Below are 16730 nucleotides of genomic sequence, written 5' to 3'. Positions count from 1 at the left end.
AAAATTTCAAGCAGCTTGAAAATCCAGTCCTCGGCAGTGTAGTTCCATAATATCCTAATGCGATTTTATCTTGCACACCACTCATTAATTTTTTTAAATCTTAGAGCTTACAATTCTGACCTTTGAAATTGCTTTGTTTGCAAATGATTTCACAACCATGTCCACTATATCCACATTCCTTTCGAATCAATCGCAAAGTGCAACTGCATCACCAAACATCATTAATCAAACCGCAACAGATCTTCATTTGTCATTTTGATCAATGACCGCGCACCAAGCAAACCTAATTGAAAATTCCAGTCCTAGTGCTTCAATTCTTCCCGCCGCCGCCCAGAGTGATCTGAATCACACGAGAAACATTGGCTGTCATTGCTCAACCTGAAGGTGCCATCACTCGTTCCGCTTGGCCATGCGGCAAAACTGCAAGGTTCAAGTTCTAGGTCGACGTTCTTTGCCGTCGTCGCTCGCACCCGCCTGCTGCCCCCTGCTCCGAAACCAATTCAACCGAGCGGAAGAACCGAGAAAGAACAAACATGAGTCGCTCAAACCTTGCAGTTCGTCGTCAGCAGCGCGCCGCCGTATGGAAGGACGCACCGCACCTTGGATGAGCACCTCGAGCGATCGTGATCTCAGCATTTTCCATCATCATTGAAGTGAGCAGTCCTCACCTCGCCGCCACTTGCTTCGAGATCACCACCCCGGCTAGAGAAATCTCGACAGTGGGAAATGGATCTGAACTCCCGAAGAGATCGAATAACGTCTGTCTGCCTTTGCCCGGGATGTGCAAGGAACCGCAACCGTCTGGTGTGGGGTGACAACTCTGCGCGCACTCGTTAGGCCAATCACCATCACCAACAACACTCCAACAGGTTGAAACATGGCTCATCGACACACTCGAAGCGAGGACAATAACCATCATCGCGCATAGCTTGAGCTCTTCTTCGGCAAACACTTTGCGCCATATTCGCCGGTGAAGTTTTCACTATTCCTGTTAACGGATGACTGACTGACGCAATCAATGGATGACACTCGGGGGAACACATTAGGCGCTGCTCTGTGGGTGCGTACTGCCGTAGGGTAGACTGGGGTGAAATGGATGGGTCAGTGAAAGACGTCTCATATAAGTAAAAGTCTTGTTCAGTCAGCTGAATGCGATTGGCCTTGAGTCCTGATGATAACCTTTCACACCATCAATCATGGGCTATCCAAACGTCCTGGTTGTGAAACTATAATAACATGACGGAGAAGCAGACAATGACTCGGGAGACGGGTGACGCAAAACGCAAAGTTTTATTTACGTGAGATTAATTATGTTTGCTTTGGCACTTTTTGTTGTGTTGTCACCGTGATGGATCCAAATGGTGACTGCTACACCCCCGCAGTTCTCCACTGCCAAGAAGTTACCACGGCAACGCGGTGGAGTTTTATGCAACATCGTCGGTAGCGTGTGTGCGTGGTTTATGGACACGGGGGGGGGGGGGGGGGGGTTCGAGTCGGAGTGTTGACATACCGACCACGGACGGAGCCACTCCCAAATTGAGTGACAAGATAATTAGTCGAAATTGATCCCCAGATAATTGACCGACAGCCGGGCTTTGCTGGATTGGCTTAAAATTGACAAGCTTGTTTATCAACCAAGAAAAAAAAGTACGGTGACATAATTCATGGACGTTCCCCACACCGTTTATATTGTTGTTTGCTGACGGCGGGATAGCGTAAGAATTGCAAAGTTGTTTTGTTTGGATTTCCCACGATTAAATGGAGGCGGTGGCGACGGCGAATGCCCGCTTGAGTTAAAAAGTAGATCGCACTCGCAGATGAAGTGAGCGCTTCTCGACTGATGCCGCTGCAGTGGCGAAACTGTCTACTGTGTTAGACCGAGAATTGAGCATTAGGCGTTGTGGAGGCAGTAATGTTATGTCAATAGTCGAAAAATTATTGTGAAAAAATTTGGATGAAAACGCGTCGCTTAATGGGGCTTGCAAAGTAAGCAAAGTCACCGTCTACAGAATTAGTTATGGAGTTTGCATTACGACTACATCTCATCAGAATCCGACACTAACTTAGTGACAGGACTAAGTTAGCGCCGGATTAACGCCAGCTCTAAAAACAGAGATACGATTTGTAAAACATTGTAAAATTTATAAAATTTTGTAAAATTTGTAAAATATTGTAAAATTTGTAAAATATTGTAAAATTATTTAAATTTTGTAAACTGTAACTGTAAAATTTTGTAAAAGTTTGTACTATTCAAAAAATTTGTAAAATTTGTAAAATGTGTGAAATTTGTAAAATGTGTAAAATTTGTAAAATTTGCAAAAATTTGTAAAATTTGCAAAAATTTGTAAAATTTGCAAAAATTTGTAAAATTTGCAAAAAATTGTAAAATTTGCAAAAATTTGTAAAATTTGCAAAAATTTGTAAAATTTGCAAAAATTTGTAAAATTTGCAAAAATTTGTAAAATTTGCAAAAATTTGTAAAATTTGCAAAAATTTGTAAAATTTGCAAAAATTTGTAAAATTTGCAAAAATTTGTAAAATTTGCAAAAATTTGTAAAATTTTCAAAAATTTGTAAAATTTGCAAAAAATTGTAAAATTTGTAAAATTTGCAAAAATTTGTAAAATTTGCAAAAATTTGTAAAATTTGCAAAAATTTGTAAAATTTGCAAAAATTTGTAAAATTTGCAAAAATTTGTAAAATTTGCAAAAATTTGTAAAATTTGCAAAAATTTGTAAAATTTGCAAAAATTTGTAAAATTTGCAAAAATTTGTAAAATTTGCAAAAATTTGTAAAATTTGCAAAAATTTGTAAAATTTGCAAAAATTTGTAAAATTTGCAAAAATTTGTAAAATTTGCAAAAATTTGTAAAATTTGCAAAAATTTGTAAAATTTGCAAAATTTTGTAAAATTTGCAAAATTTTGTAAAATTTGCAAAATTTTGTAAAATTTGTAAAATTTGCAAAAATTTGTAAAATTCGCAAAATTTGCAAAAATTTGTAAAATTCGCAAAAATTTATAAAATTTGCAAAAATTTGCAAAAATTTGTAAAATTTGCAAAAATTTGTAAAATTTGTAAAAATTTGTTAAATTTGTAAAAATTTGTAAAATTTGCAAAAATTTGTAAAATTTGCAAAAATTTGTAAAATTTGCACAAATTTGTAAAATTTGCAAAAATTTGTAAAATTTGCAAAAATTTGTAAAATTTGCAAAAATTTGTAAAATTTGCAAAAATTTGTAAAATTTGCAAAAATTTGTAAAATTTGCAAAAATTTGTAAAATTTGCAAAAATTTGTAAAATTTGCAAAAATTTGTAAAATTTGTAAAATTTGCAAAAATTTGCAAAAATTTGCAAAAATTTACAAAAATTTGCAAAAATTTGTAAAATTTGCAAAAATTTGTAAAATTTGCAAAAATTTGTAAAATTTGTAAAATTTGTAAAATTTGTAAAATTTGTAAAATTTGTAAAATTTGTAAAATTTGTAAAATTTGCAAAAATTTGTAAAATTTGCAAAAATTTGTAAAATTTGCAAAAATTTGTAAAATTTGCAAAAATTTGTAAAATTTGCAAAAATTTGTAAAATTTGCAAAAATTTGTAAAATTTGCAAAAATTTGTAAAATTTGCAAAAATTTGTAAAATTTGCAAAAATTTGTAAAATTTGCAAAAATTTGTAAAATTTGCAAAAATTTGTAAAATTTGCAAAAATTTGTAAAATTTGCAAAAATTTGTAAAATTTGCAAAAATTGGCAAAAATTTGTAAAATTTGCAAAAATTTGTAAAATTTGCAAAAAAATGTAAAATTGGCAAAAAATTGTAAAATTTGCAAAAAATTGTAAAATTTGCAAAAAATTGTAAAATTTGCAAAAAATTGTAAAATTTGCAAAAAATTGTAAAATTTGCAAAAAATTGTAAAATTTGCAAAAAATTGTAAAATTTGCAAAAAATTAAAATATTTGCAAAAATTGTAAAATTTCGTAAAATTCGGTAAAATTTGTTAAAATTCGGTAAAATTTGGCAAAGTTTGTTAAAATTTGGTAAAATTTTGTTAAATTTGGTAAATATTTGTTAAATTTGGTAAAATTTAGTAAAATTTGTAAAATTACAAATATTACATTACAAATGTATAATTTGAAAAAAATTGTGAAATTTGCAAAAAAACACTAAAATTCTCAAAAAACTGTAAAATTTACAAAAAACTTTAAAATTTTCTAAAATTTTTAAAATCTGCAAAAATTTGCAAATTAAATTTTTTTTGCAAATTTTAAATTTTTTTGATTATTTTAAAATCAAAAAAATTTAAAATTTTCAAAAAAATTTAATTTGCAAAATTTGTAGAGGGAACGGGCCAATTCGGACCTAGTAAGGATTTATGAGGTATAGAACTGGAACGTGTCAACCGATTCACAAATAAATATTTTTTCCTGAAATCCTGATCAAAAGTGCGCACATTTTTTTCTAATGCAACTTTTCCGATCTTTTACCGTATTGTGTATAAACGGTTCTGCGCAAAAGTACATAAAAGAATTATCCCAACCCTGTTCCAATTCGGACCACCCATTTCTTATCAATTTTTTACAAAAGAAATGAAATCCTATTTTGGCCTAAGTTATTCCTATTTGTTGTTCAGTAAATTTCGAATTGTGAAATAAAAAGTTCTCTTTAATATATAAAATTTTGTAGTAATTATACAAGAAAAAGTAAGAGCTCAGGCCAAATTACCTAAAACAGGTTATGAGCTATAAAGACGAAATCTGTCAAACGATTTGCGAAAGCATACGTTTTCTTGAAAGCTCGAGCAACTACGCATACTATCCTCTCACACGGTTTTTCACGATCGCGTATTAGATCGTATATACGGCTAAAGGTTCGAATTGGACCTTCCCATAACCTATTATTCACACACACTGATTAAACGAAAATAGTTGATGGTCTCGCCCAAAACAAGATATTAAATAAAAGATATTATCCGGCAGATTCGAAATCACGATAATGCACTTTATTTAATTAATTGTTGTTTGCCAACCAAAATCTTATTTTTCGGCTTACACATTTTTCAAAAAAGCGCTCCGAAACAACTTTCGCACTTAGCGCACGCACACGAAAACTGAGAACCGCAAAATTTCATGTGAACTATATGACAGCTATGAAAATGATATATACGCTTTTCATAATATTACCATAGCTGAGAATCAGCTGGAAGTCCGAATTGGCCCACTTCCCTCTATAAAATTTATAATCCGAATCATCCAAAATGGCTACTTACTGCTGAGCGAAATTTTGTATAACCGTAACAATAAGAATAATTTTGAAATAGGCTTGACGAGTAGCTGACGGAAATCGATGGATGACATCATTTTGAAAGCTAGAAACGATTGAGCAAAATTTTTAAAACCATATAATCACTAGTTACTATATCTATATCTACTTTCGAATCGTCCCATCGAAAATGCCCACATTGTTCAGACCATACAAAATTTATCTAAACCGGAAGTCGCCATCTTGCATTTCAAAATGGCTTCCGACATCGATTTTCGTCATGTACTCGTCGGCCCCATTCCGAAGATGCCCAACTTATATTAGTAACCTTTATCTATGAATATGTTAAATTGTATACAACTTCTTATTGTACTGTACGTACTCAATTTTCTTGCGAACCTTTTTCGCAAAAAAGAGTCTTATACTATTCATAAATTTTATAAAATTCAAAGGATTTATAAAATTTATAAAGCCTAATTTTTTTTTGAAATTTGCAAAATTCTCAATATACTTAATACTTATCTCTCAAAATACTTAATACTTAGCATTTTCATGTTTTCAATAAAGGTCGTTCAAACGGTATTCTCAATAACTTGATGGAAGGCATTAAATCATTTTTTTTTTTATTGAAAAGGCGATTCATCATTCTTCTATTTAGAAGAAATAATCATCAAAATTATTTGATCAGAAGATAACCTGTATTATGGTTGCAGAAAATTTTTGAAGATGCTTCTATCCTGACTTTCATGAACTTTGTCATAGAGCTCTGAGAATCTTTCGAAAATATTTTTGGGAATATCATTTTGATACATTCGTACTTGGGACTGGGTTAGGGATCATATTGGTGACATTCTGGAAGATCCGGAACGGGCTGTGGTTTTCTCGACAGTTTTTTTTCAGAATTATTATTGCAAAGAAATCGTATTCCTGACCGGAACAAAGACCCTATTGGTTTCGTAGAAACATTTCGGAATATTCGCAAAAAAACTTCAGGGTTCTAGGACTAGATTCATGAATTGACCAGTTATACGGATGTCTCAAAACTTCCAGATGAATTACACTTAAAATTCAGGGTCAATAGTTGAGTCAAAGTATCAATATCATTTCAGATGGAATTCTATATACGCTTCCAAGCATATTACATATTACAATATTATGAGAAATACGGAATCATGTACATATTTGATATATTCATTCTCATTTTTGTTTTGTTTGTGTGTATTTTTAGTATTCTGTCAATAAACCTGTGATTTGCGATGGCGGTTCTGCATTAGGGTGTCCCAAAATGACATCATGTTGAAAAAGTCATCGGGTTCACTTCTTAAATGAAAGGTTAGGGTATCAGGACCACTTTCTTCTTCGGAGTGAATTTGTTAAAACGCTCCCTACTTTCGATTTTTTGTAAAATGGGCCGATTTTGGGTAAAATTTCAAATTCAAGCTTGTTGAAGTGCTCCTGAACTGTCTTAGATTTTTTTCAGTATTTTTTTTTATTTTCCTAAAGATCCAAATAGAGAAGTTTGTTTAGTTAGTTTGTACAAATTGTGGATCATAAGAGCGGCAGAGCCTTTAAAACTTGACAAAAAGTTTAATTTTCGGTGTTTTTCATTAGTTTTTCTTCAAAACTATCTACAAAATTTTAAAAGTATAGGAAACACTTCAAATAGTTGAACCAAATATAGGGGCGTATTTTTGCTGAAGAAAGTGTATAGCTACGGCTAATGGGGTATGCGTTATTTAAGTTTTTGCTAGATAACCTTTTGATATTTTATGCAATTCTTAAAAAATAACACTGTTCTACAAAATAAAACAATTTCAGTGTGCTTAGTCCGCATTTTGTTTTTCGCAAAATTGGAGGAAAATGATGAAAAATGGCGTTTTCTGCTTGTCTCTACTACATCAGAATCGGTTTTTATGAGCATTTGACGATTTTTTTTTTAAATCATTTAGTATATTAATAACCAACTGGTGGGGTTGAAAATCATGAAAATTAAACAAATATATCGAGTTAGTGGCATGTTATGGCGTATATTTGTATGCCGAATTGGTTAACTTATTCAGATTTTGTATATAAAGTCTCATTTCCATGTTAAGTACCTTACAGTAAAAAAATGCAGAAGGGTGGGGTGAATGGTAAAAAAACTGATCTTTACGTTTTAGATCACGCAATTCCGAAACAGTCAATTTTGAAGGGCTTTGTATTTTCGAAAAAGTTTTACAACAGAATACATCGCATCTTCTAGTACAATAATTTTGGTGAATAAGCCTCCAAGAAGTAATTATGGAGAATTAACTTTTCAGAAAATAATTAAAGATTTGGCATCATTAGTAAAGTTATCATTATTTTTATAATTGATGGTACAATAATTCATCAAATTCTCATTAAACCCAACTCTGAAGCACTAAAGACAAACAGAAAACGCCGTTTTAAATCATTTTTCTTCTATTTTCCAAAAAACAATATGTGGTCTAAGCATATTTTAATTGTTTTATTTTTTTGAACATTATTTTTTATGAATTGCTAAAAATGTCGAAAGTTATATAACAAAAACTTATATAACTCATAACCCTTTAGCCGTAGCTATACACTTTCTTCAGCAAAACTACCCTATATTTGGTTCAACTATTTGAAGTAAGTATATTTTGTAGATACCCAGTTTTGAAGAAAAACTAATGAAAAACACCAAAAATTACACTTTTTACCACGTTTTAAAGGCTCTGTCGCTCTTATAATCCACAATTTGTACAAACTAACTAACCAAACTTCTCCATTTGGATCTCCAGAAAAATAAAAAAATACTGAAAAAATTTAAGACAGTTCAGGAGCACTTCAACAAGCATGAATTTGAAATTTTACCCAAAATCGGCCCATTTTACAAAAAATCAAAATTCGCCACTAGTAGGGAGCGTTTTAACAAATTCACTCCGAAGAAGAAAGTGGTCCTGATACCCTAACCTTTCATTTAAGAAGTGAGCCCGATGACTTTTTTAACATGATGTCATTTTGGGACACCCTATTCTGCATACATCTATGTCTACCAAACATTACCCCATTCGGCACCGATTTCCATTGGCCAACCTGGTCAGAAACGGTAATATTTATCAGAAAATCTGAAAATTGAAACTCTAACAAACAATTTGGGTACAAGATCATATAGATTTGGCCGAAAATGTGTCTTAAAACTGAGGTCGAAATCGAAATCAATATGACCCGCTAGAACCTTATTCGTTACAAAAAGTTGACACCTAAAGAAGGTTAAGGAAAGTACATCAAGAAAACGCAAACTAGTTTTTTCACTTTAAGCAAATTTTAATATGTGAAGTGTTTATGGGAGAACTAGATGATGAAACTAAAAAGTATTTGATATAAAATTGAAAATAACTCCAGATTTACCATATTGAGTCCTGGATTAGAGAACAATTAAAAGCCATTTTTTTAAATAACGGACATAATTGAAAATGTAGAGGTTCTTAGTAAAAGTTAAAAAATGTGAAATGAAAACATAAAAAAATAATTCTATGTAATTGTGAACGTTTTGAAAATTACTTATTTATTTCGCAAAATAAAAATATTGCATACTGCATTGCATCTATTTGGGGTTACGATATTTGATTCCATGATCACTAATAATACACCGGATTGTTACGCAATCCTACTTCACAATCGTACAATTAAATTTGTTCGCACCGTTTCGGAATGTTATTTCTTTGTTGCTGAAAAAACTAATTTCCACCCCGATCACCGTCGATTTCCGTCGGCCTTTCATTTTCCTCCATTCACCACCATTCGCGTGGTTCACACGATCGACCGTCGGTGATAATCGGAAGCAAATCGTCAATTAATCTACGCCCCGGGAGTTGGTCCGACCAAATTCGCCCAGTCAGCAACAAAACAGTTCCAATCTCTTCTACCAAGGGTATGGTTGTCGTCCGTCTTCATATCTACTACGTGTATGTATGTAAACCAAGTTCAACGGCCTCGACGACGACGATCAGGGTGACGATACTTTTCACACAAACTTAGTGACACCACTTCTAATTAAAGCTCCCGCCTCTAACCCAGAGGGCTACCAAACTGTAGCAAAATGTTCCCGCTTCGTTTTACATAGCAGAGAATAGAACTCAATTATAAATTAGGTCCCGTTTCGTCTTTTCATCTCGATTCCGGCATCCGGGTCGTCATATAGTTCAGTACCCGGGCGGGGGGTCTACAACCGAATCGGTCGGGGGTCCTGTGCTTGACGAACGAATTCCTCGAAACCGCGGTAAACATTAGAACTTTTGATGCTTCATTTAATGGACAGGAGGCAACACTTGAAAGTTGAATGGTGCGAAGGTAATTGAAATGGACGAGAGGAAGAAAAAAAATTAGCAGACCTTATTTTTTTTTCGACCTGCGTTCATGAATATTAAATCCGATGGTGGTCCTAATGGACTTGCGTTTGTTCTAAAAAGCAGAACGAATTCTCTGATTCATATTTGTATTGGACCGGCTGTTGGATGAAGACCGATAAGAAGATCGTTCGGCCAACCAGGAAGTTGAAGCGTGATTTGTAGAAAAATTAAATTACTCTGAATGGAACAAACTCGACTGGTGGTGCGGTAGGAACGGGACTACAACAAGGAGAAGAAGATAAAAAAAAACCACAAAATCATCATTGCGCCAAAGTCAAGAGCAACTGAAGAGGATCGAATCGTTTCGAACCCGCTGATTACAAACGAAGTTGTTGTTTTTTTCTGGTTTTCGCCTGTAGTTTTCAGTTGACAGCATCTAATTTGTCCCGCTGCTGGCTAGCGCTGGCGGGTGGTGTGGTACGTGCGGTGGAATGGAGAAGCAGTTCAAATTGGTAAACGTGACTTGACTGGACGAGGTCACCTTCCTCGTGCCGATCAGTAATTTGCACTGGAAGCTCGATTCATTCTCCTACCGCCTGGCGATAAAAACGAAGATTATCGGGTTGCTATTGGGAACGAACGGGAGAGTGCAGCCCTTCCTCGCAGTTTTCGGTCGTGATCAGTGTTGCCACACTTACAGCCGCACAGTGGGACGAGCCCGGACTTAAGTCCATATATGAAGGTTATGCGATATTCTCACTAGTATTTTTCTCGTATCAGCTGAGCCATCAGCCATTATTTTCGCGAGATTTTAGGTGATTTGAATGCAAAATGAATTTTTGACAGCTATTTGAAGGGCATAACTCAAGTGTTTTTGCATTATTTGACCATAGGAACTATATACGGTTATTCTCATTTTTCAAAGAAACGGTTGATTTTATGAATTGCATTACTTCACCAAAATTATCCGTGTGATGAAATTACATCGTAAAATCGCCAAAAATAAGTCACTAGTTGGTTTAGTTAGTGTTTAGATAACTGTTTGTCATGAATTTTTATTGAATTCGAACTTCTAAAGCGATAACAACAACGGCGCCCGTGAATGCCCGCGATCACACTATGCTCATTCGAAAGCTTTTCATTTTCTCTTTAAAATGAGCCTATGCTAGTTTTGCGAAAACTTGCGATAAGCAGTCAAAATTTGAAAAAACTGTGAATGGAGACGCATGGTTATTACTGATATTTAATTTGAATACTCAGTTTATGACTAGAATAATGACACTAATTTATGCACAACTTTCAAATAACATTTAGAGCATGATCTACAAGGGTTTTACTAGTGATCAAGAGTAAGGAAGTGGGAAGTATGGTTTTTAAGTGGTAAAGGAATTAAGAATGTTTAAAATTCAGTAAATATTTTCAACCATCTCAAATGTATCATAAAATGTTTCATGAACTCTTTTTGCTAACTTACGCAATAACTATCAATCTTAGTGAACACAGTGGAGTTCTAGTCATTTGGTGGGGCTATTTTTTCCGAGTTTGCATAGCACTGATATAGCTTAAGGGCAGTGATGGTGATTGATGAAAATATTGTTGATCTAAAATGATGCATATCAATGTTGAATGTTGTATACTGAACCAATTGTCCTTGCTTATCAGGCCATTCTATTTGTAGTAGGCGATCAAATCCAAATACATAACGCGCCAAATAGAACTTTTCATTCGTCAATAAATGCTGTACTACGTGTTGTCAGAGGCAACTCAGCATTGAGTGAAGATCGGGCCAATATGGATATTTTCTCATCGCAACCGACAACTTCCGATGCTTGATGAATGAATCAAATAGCATTCGTTGCAATTTTTTTTGGGCATGAAAAGGAGGATGTTTTGGCATCGATAGTACTATCCGAGGCTCTAGTAACATAAAGGCCCGTAACTATAGGTTTCAAATGCCCTTCTTATGCATTAAAGCGTCAAAACTGTCTCAATCACTTCGATTGAATTCGAAAAATATTATGAATCTCGTGCCTCACTTTTGAATGGATAAGAATCGAACATAGTGAAGCATACTCGGATTGAAAAATGATCACGCGGAATGAATGAATGGAGGGAATGCAAACAAGCGAACTTGGTTACGCATTTCATCAATGCTGATTTGTTTGCAACTTGAAAATAGGTTACCATGGAAGGTTTTCGTCTGTATACATATTCGTGCATCGAAACCATAGATTACTATCAGTTTTGATTTGGTGATGAGTGTTAATTTTGATGAAAATTGGCTTCACTGCTTAAGGGTATGCGATATTCTCCAAATAAAATAAGACCATTTTTAAATGAACCACATACGCGAAAAAAGGATTTTGGATTTATTTTAATTTAAGGTATGAAATAATCAATCTAAGCAACTTAAAACACACCTGCGAAAACAAAATCGTTAACCATCTTGTTGATTAGTGAATATAAATAAATATTCCACTAAGACGCTCTACATGTTTGTTTTGAAAATGAAAAAAAAATGTAGTTTTCATACCAATACTAATGAATTAAACGTTCCAAAATTAGACAATCACATCTTATTTGATCCTTAAAAATAATATAGTCATTTCTAAAGTCCCACAATGAGATGTCAATCAATTCGTTTCAATACGGAAAACAAATTTCAAAATTACAATTGAAAGAAATATTTATAAAAGACAAAATATTTACTTTTGAGCCACTCTAATGAGTAGTAAAGTTAATTTATATTTTCTATAACCAACATAGGAATTCAGCGCACAAAAATGTCTTTAAAAAAAACTTGAACCTTCACAACAAAATAATTTTTTTTGGAGCCACCCTAATGTATAATGATTTTTTTTTGCAAATGTTAATATCAAAAACGATTTAGCACACGAAAATTAATATACACAAATTTTAAGAACGATTTAGAAAAAAAATATATTTTTGAGACACCCTAATGAATAGTAAATGTTCATTTTTGAATTGTTTTAATATCGAAAACGAATTCAGCGTACCAAAATTACATAAAAACGTCCTATATGAACCGATACGGAAAAGTTTGGACTTTAGTCCACCTTTTGTTCTAAGTCGTGCCACTGTGAGCCGGTATCGCAATTTTGCTTGAAGCTGAAACTGAAGTAGGGTTGAACACAATAGCTGCAAGACAATTGTTTGTTTGAAGTGGGTTCAAACCTAACTAAAAGTTTGAAACAAATGGGGTTCAATTGGTCTAATGATAAAGTAGTTATACAAGCTTTGCCGTGGTCTGACTATTCTTAGTACAAGTTACTGGTTTCATTAGTCAGCATTGAAAGTGGTGAGAAGTTCCACAGCATTGATCTGGTTGAGAATCACATACTACAATTGCAGACGGGACACAGGCAATGGCGCCCACTAAAACACTGCTTTAGGCCAATTGCAGCGGGACGCGATTCTAACTGTGATATTCATTGCACGGTTCAGGTATGTGCAGGCGTAGGAACTTTGCGTGTATAATGTGTATAATCGCGAAGGGTTCGAGCATTTGTACGTTAACGTGTTCAATCGCGTGTGCGTTTATATTCGCGTGAAAAAAATTCTATTTTATAACAGTGTGCCTTTCGCATATTCGCGTGTGTTCTTGTATGCTGATGTACAACAGAAACAGACTAGTGAAGTAGAATAGAAAAACATGTAACATGCAATCAAACTCGTCTAAATGCAGCAAATGTTGTATATTTACCATTAACGACAATTGTATTGTATTAGACTTTCATCATGCTATGCTGACCGGGAATGGATGATTCACGTGCGTGGGTAAATTCATTGTACCTTAATTTATCCAATCCGAATAGAATAGAATAGAATAGAACCAAATGCACAAATTGAACACCAGAAGTATTAACCACTATTATATCATATATGCCACTTCTGCATCCTTTCTCAGGGGTGTCACAAATACTCAGACGAACACATACACAGATAGACATACGACTAGCACATAACAATTGTATACTAGTACGAACAACTACGATTATTACAAAGCGACAACTAATAGGTTTCTACTTATATATTTATGAAATTAATTTAATTATTAAATTAATTTAATTCGCCTATGCACGATGACAAAGTCAACCGATAAATGGAGCTGAAGAAATTCTCATTTTTAAATATTTTGCGACTCAGCCGAAGATCGGTTGACTATATTGCGAGTTTTTACTAAAAATGTAAACAAAAGTCATATTCATGACGTGTTGATGATAAAATTGGTTTGGCGTATCATAATCGTGCATGGAAAATTTTCCACACAAATAAAGCATCAATTATTAACTTTTATTCATATCTTTGTGTTAATTTGGTCTATAAATAATCGGTGAGATGCATTTTGAAGGAAAAGCGTTAGGGAATCTAGCACAAAAAAGTATTTTTTATACAGTGTTGTCAGATATGCTATATTTCCCATTTAAAACTTTAACAGAATTTTTCTCACAATTCGTGTATTTTTATTTTGAAAATGATTATGCCATTGTGTTTCTCTGATCGTTCTACACAGAAAAACATCTAATACATCAAGATAATTTGTTCCAATTCCCAAGTACAGTCATTTTTAGCAAGAAACTCACAATTTCTCAGCACGTTTCCAGCAATATCTGAGCAGTAACCAAACAGAATGTCACTTTGTAGAGATATTGTAGACAAGTCATGTGGCATATCTAACTCAATTTACTCTTAGATGGCGTTTGTCATAAGATAACCCAACAGCGACACAATACGTGAGAACGCGGACGACAGTATGTGTTGATGAATGCAATTAGATGTTCTAGTTAGTGACCAGGTTTGTATAATCGCGACTGCCATAAGCGTTTGTACGTTTGAAATGAGGGAGATTGTGAGGGTACATGAGAATATGGTCAAAGCTCCGAAAATGGCAACCACAGGCGAAATTATTTTTTATCAAATTTTCGCGTCAAACTGTTTGTTTTCCGTATGTATATAACCTCTAATATTAAAAAATATGATTGGTGATCCCAGAAAAAAATTTCATGTGTGTCATTTATGAAAGTTTGTTGATGCTACTTGCATGACCTGAAAATGACTAAAAGACCGTAAGGAGATAAAAAGGTAAACAAAATCCATATTTTCAACTTTTTGCTTGTAACCACATTTTTCTATCGTAGTTTAATTAAAATTTGATGATATTGCTTAATAAATTTTGATGAATATGGATTATTGCTTATTTTCAGTTGTGAAGTAATGGAAACCAAATAACTTGTAACGTGACGGATCAAAAATTCAAAAAAGTTTTGTGGACCACAGCAGCAACATGCATACAATGTCTAACCTGCATTTTTTCTTACTACTTTGAGTCTACTTCTTGAAAGTGTATTGTGAAAACTTTAAAGTTTTATTGTTTTTTAAGTTTATTAGTTTATCTTATGTAACGTGACAGATTTTGTCTTCTGTAAATCAATTCTATCAAGTTTGATTCAATTGCGTCAATATTGGTGACCATCTTTGATTTTGATGAAACCTTTTACGTTTCATGTATATGGGAGACTAAGTATTTTTCAATATAAAACAAGCAATTTTTATTCAAGAGTAATATTTAAAAAGGGCGTATGAAGTCTTGAATGCACTACTTTCAATATATATAGTTCGAAAATCGCCTTTTGTGCAGCAAAACTATATGATAGCGAGTTCTAGGGAATTAATTGTTCTGTGTGAATATTTTTTGGCGATTTTTTTCAAAAAAATGTTAAAAATTCAAATACATTGTTAAAAAAACAAAAAAATGAAAATACAATTACAGAAAAACAATTTTTTTTTGTTAAGGAAATCCTATAAACTGATGAAACTATAATTGCACTATTAGGAAGTTATTAGTAAGAAAGCATTTTTAACTTCAAGTATTCTTCTAAATTTCTTAGTATTTGCCAGTCATAAATATAATTTTCTTACACAATAATAATACTAAATATAATTTCGAAGCAAAATGCTCTTAAGAAAAAAATTTCGAAATATTTTGATTTTTTTTTTCAACAAAAATATCTAGTAGTGAAAATACGCCCTTTTAATAAATTATTCACAAATACCAAACGCAAAAAACATAACACGTTTAAAATTTAATTGCAAATAAAAAAACTTTAAAATATAATTACATCGTAGAGAAAATAACAATAAAAAGTTTTAACATATTTCAATAATTCTTTTAATTTTGAATTTTTATTTAATTTTTTTTTCTTTAAATAATTTAGTTAAAGAATGTATTTCAAAATGGGTTTTCAATTCAAAATGCTCACGAAAAATTATCCTTCAAAATGCAAATGTTTTCAAGTTATTTTGGATTTTCTTTCGACATAATATGTTACTTCGTGAAATTACGACCTTTTCAAAAGTTTTTCACGTTTGTTCATCAAAACCAATATGTTTTTCAAAATAAACATGAAATTTCCCGTTAATACTCAGTTCCTAGATTAAGGATGATTTGTGTACGATTATCTTGATATCCTTGCTTCAATGAAAATGCAGAACTGTAACGTGACAGATTCTGGTTGTAACGTGACAGATCATTGAGAATACTCCATAAAATCGAAAACAAAGTTTTTCTTAAGGGAAATTATATTTCAAACTCTTCCTTGTTTTCTAAGCTTTAACTTAAAACTATTTTCTTGCAAATTTGGGGGCCAACGGAACAGACTTTTTCTATTTAGTCGGGCAACCTCCAAACTAACTGCGAAAATTGTGTAACGTGACAGACGTATCAAAATGACAATAAAGTGAAAACGGTTCATGATAGAAAAAAACTTTCTATAGAAAAAATGTGCGGCTTAGTGACCTTAATAATGTGCAGTTGTGATAGAATATGTTTTTATTATTTTTGCTGACTTATCTTATGAAATATGCGTAAAAATGTAACGTGACAGACAGAAGCCTTGACCATATATGCAGTTGATTGTGCTTGTGTGTATTGGTATGGATGATCTAACTTAAGATGTAGTAAAATAGAAAAATCACAAGACTAATAATGATAGAAAGGTGAAATAGGAGCTTATAAATTGACCGAAATTATTTATGGTATGCATGAGTGGTAGAAAAGCAAACTTATATAGGTAAACAGAAACAAACAAATGAAGTGGAAAAAACAACACACGTAACAT

General features: G+C 32.9%; 1 protein-coding gene across 3 annotated transcripts in view; it reads right to left on the bottom strand.

The window, feature by feature from the left end:
* LOC131692065 (SH3 and multiple ankyrin repeat domains protein 2) overlaps positions 1-16730 on the bottom strand; it is a 415982-nt gene that overhangs the window by 320847 nt on the left and 78405 nt on the right. The gene's annotated exons all lie outside the window — the stretch shown is intronic.

This window comes from Topomyia yanbarensis, chromosome 3, assembly GCF_030247195.1.
Source record: "Topomyia yanbarensis strain Yona2022 chromosome 3, ASM3024719v1, whole genome shotgun sequence".
NCBI classification, from domain to species: Eukaryota; Metazoa; Arthropoda; class Insecta; order Diptera; family Culicidae; genus Topomyia; species Topomyia yanbarensis.
This window is presented reverse-complemented; position numbering and strand designations above follow the sequence as displayed.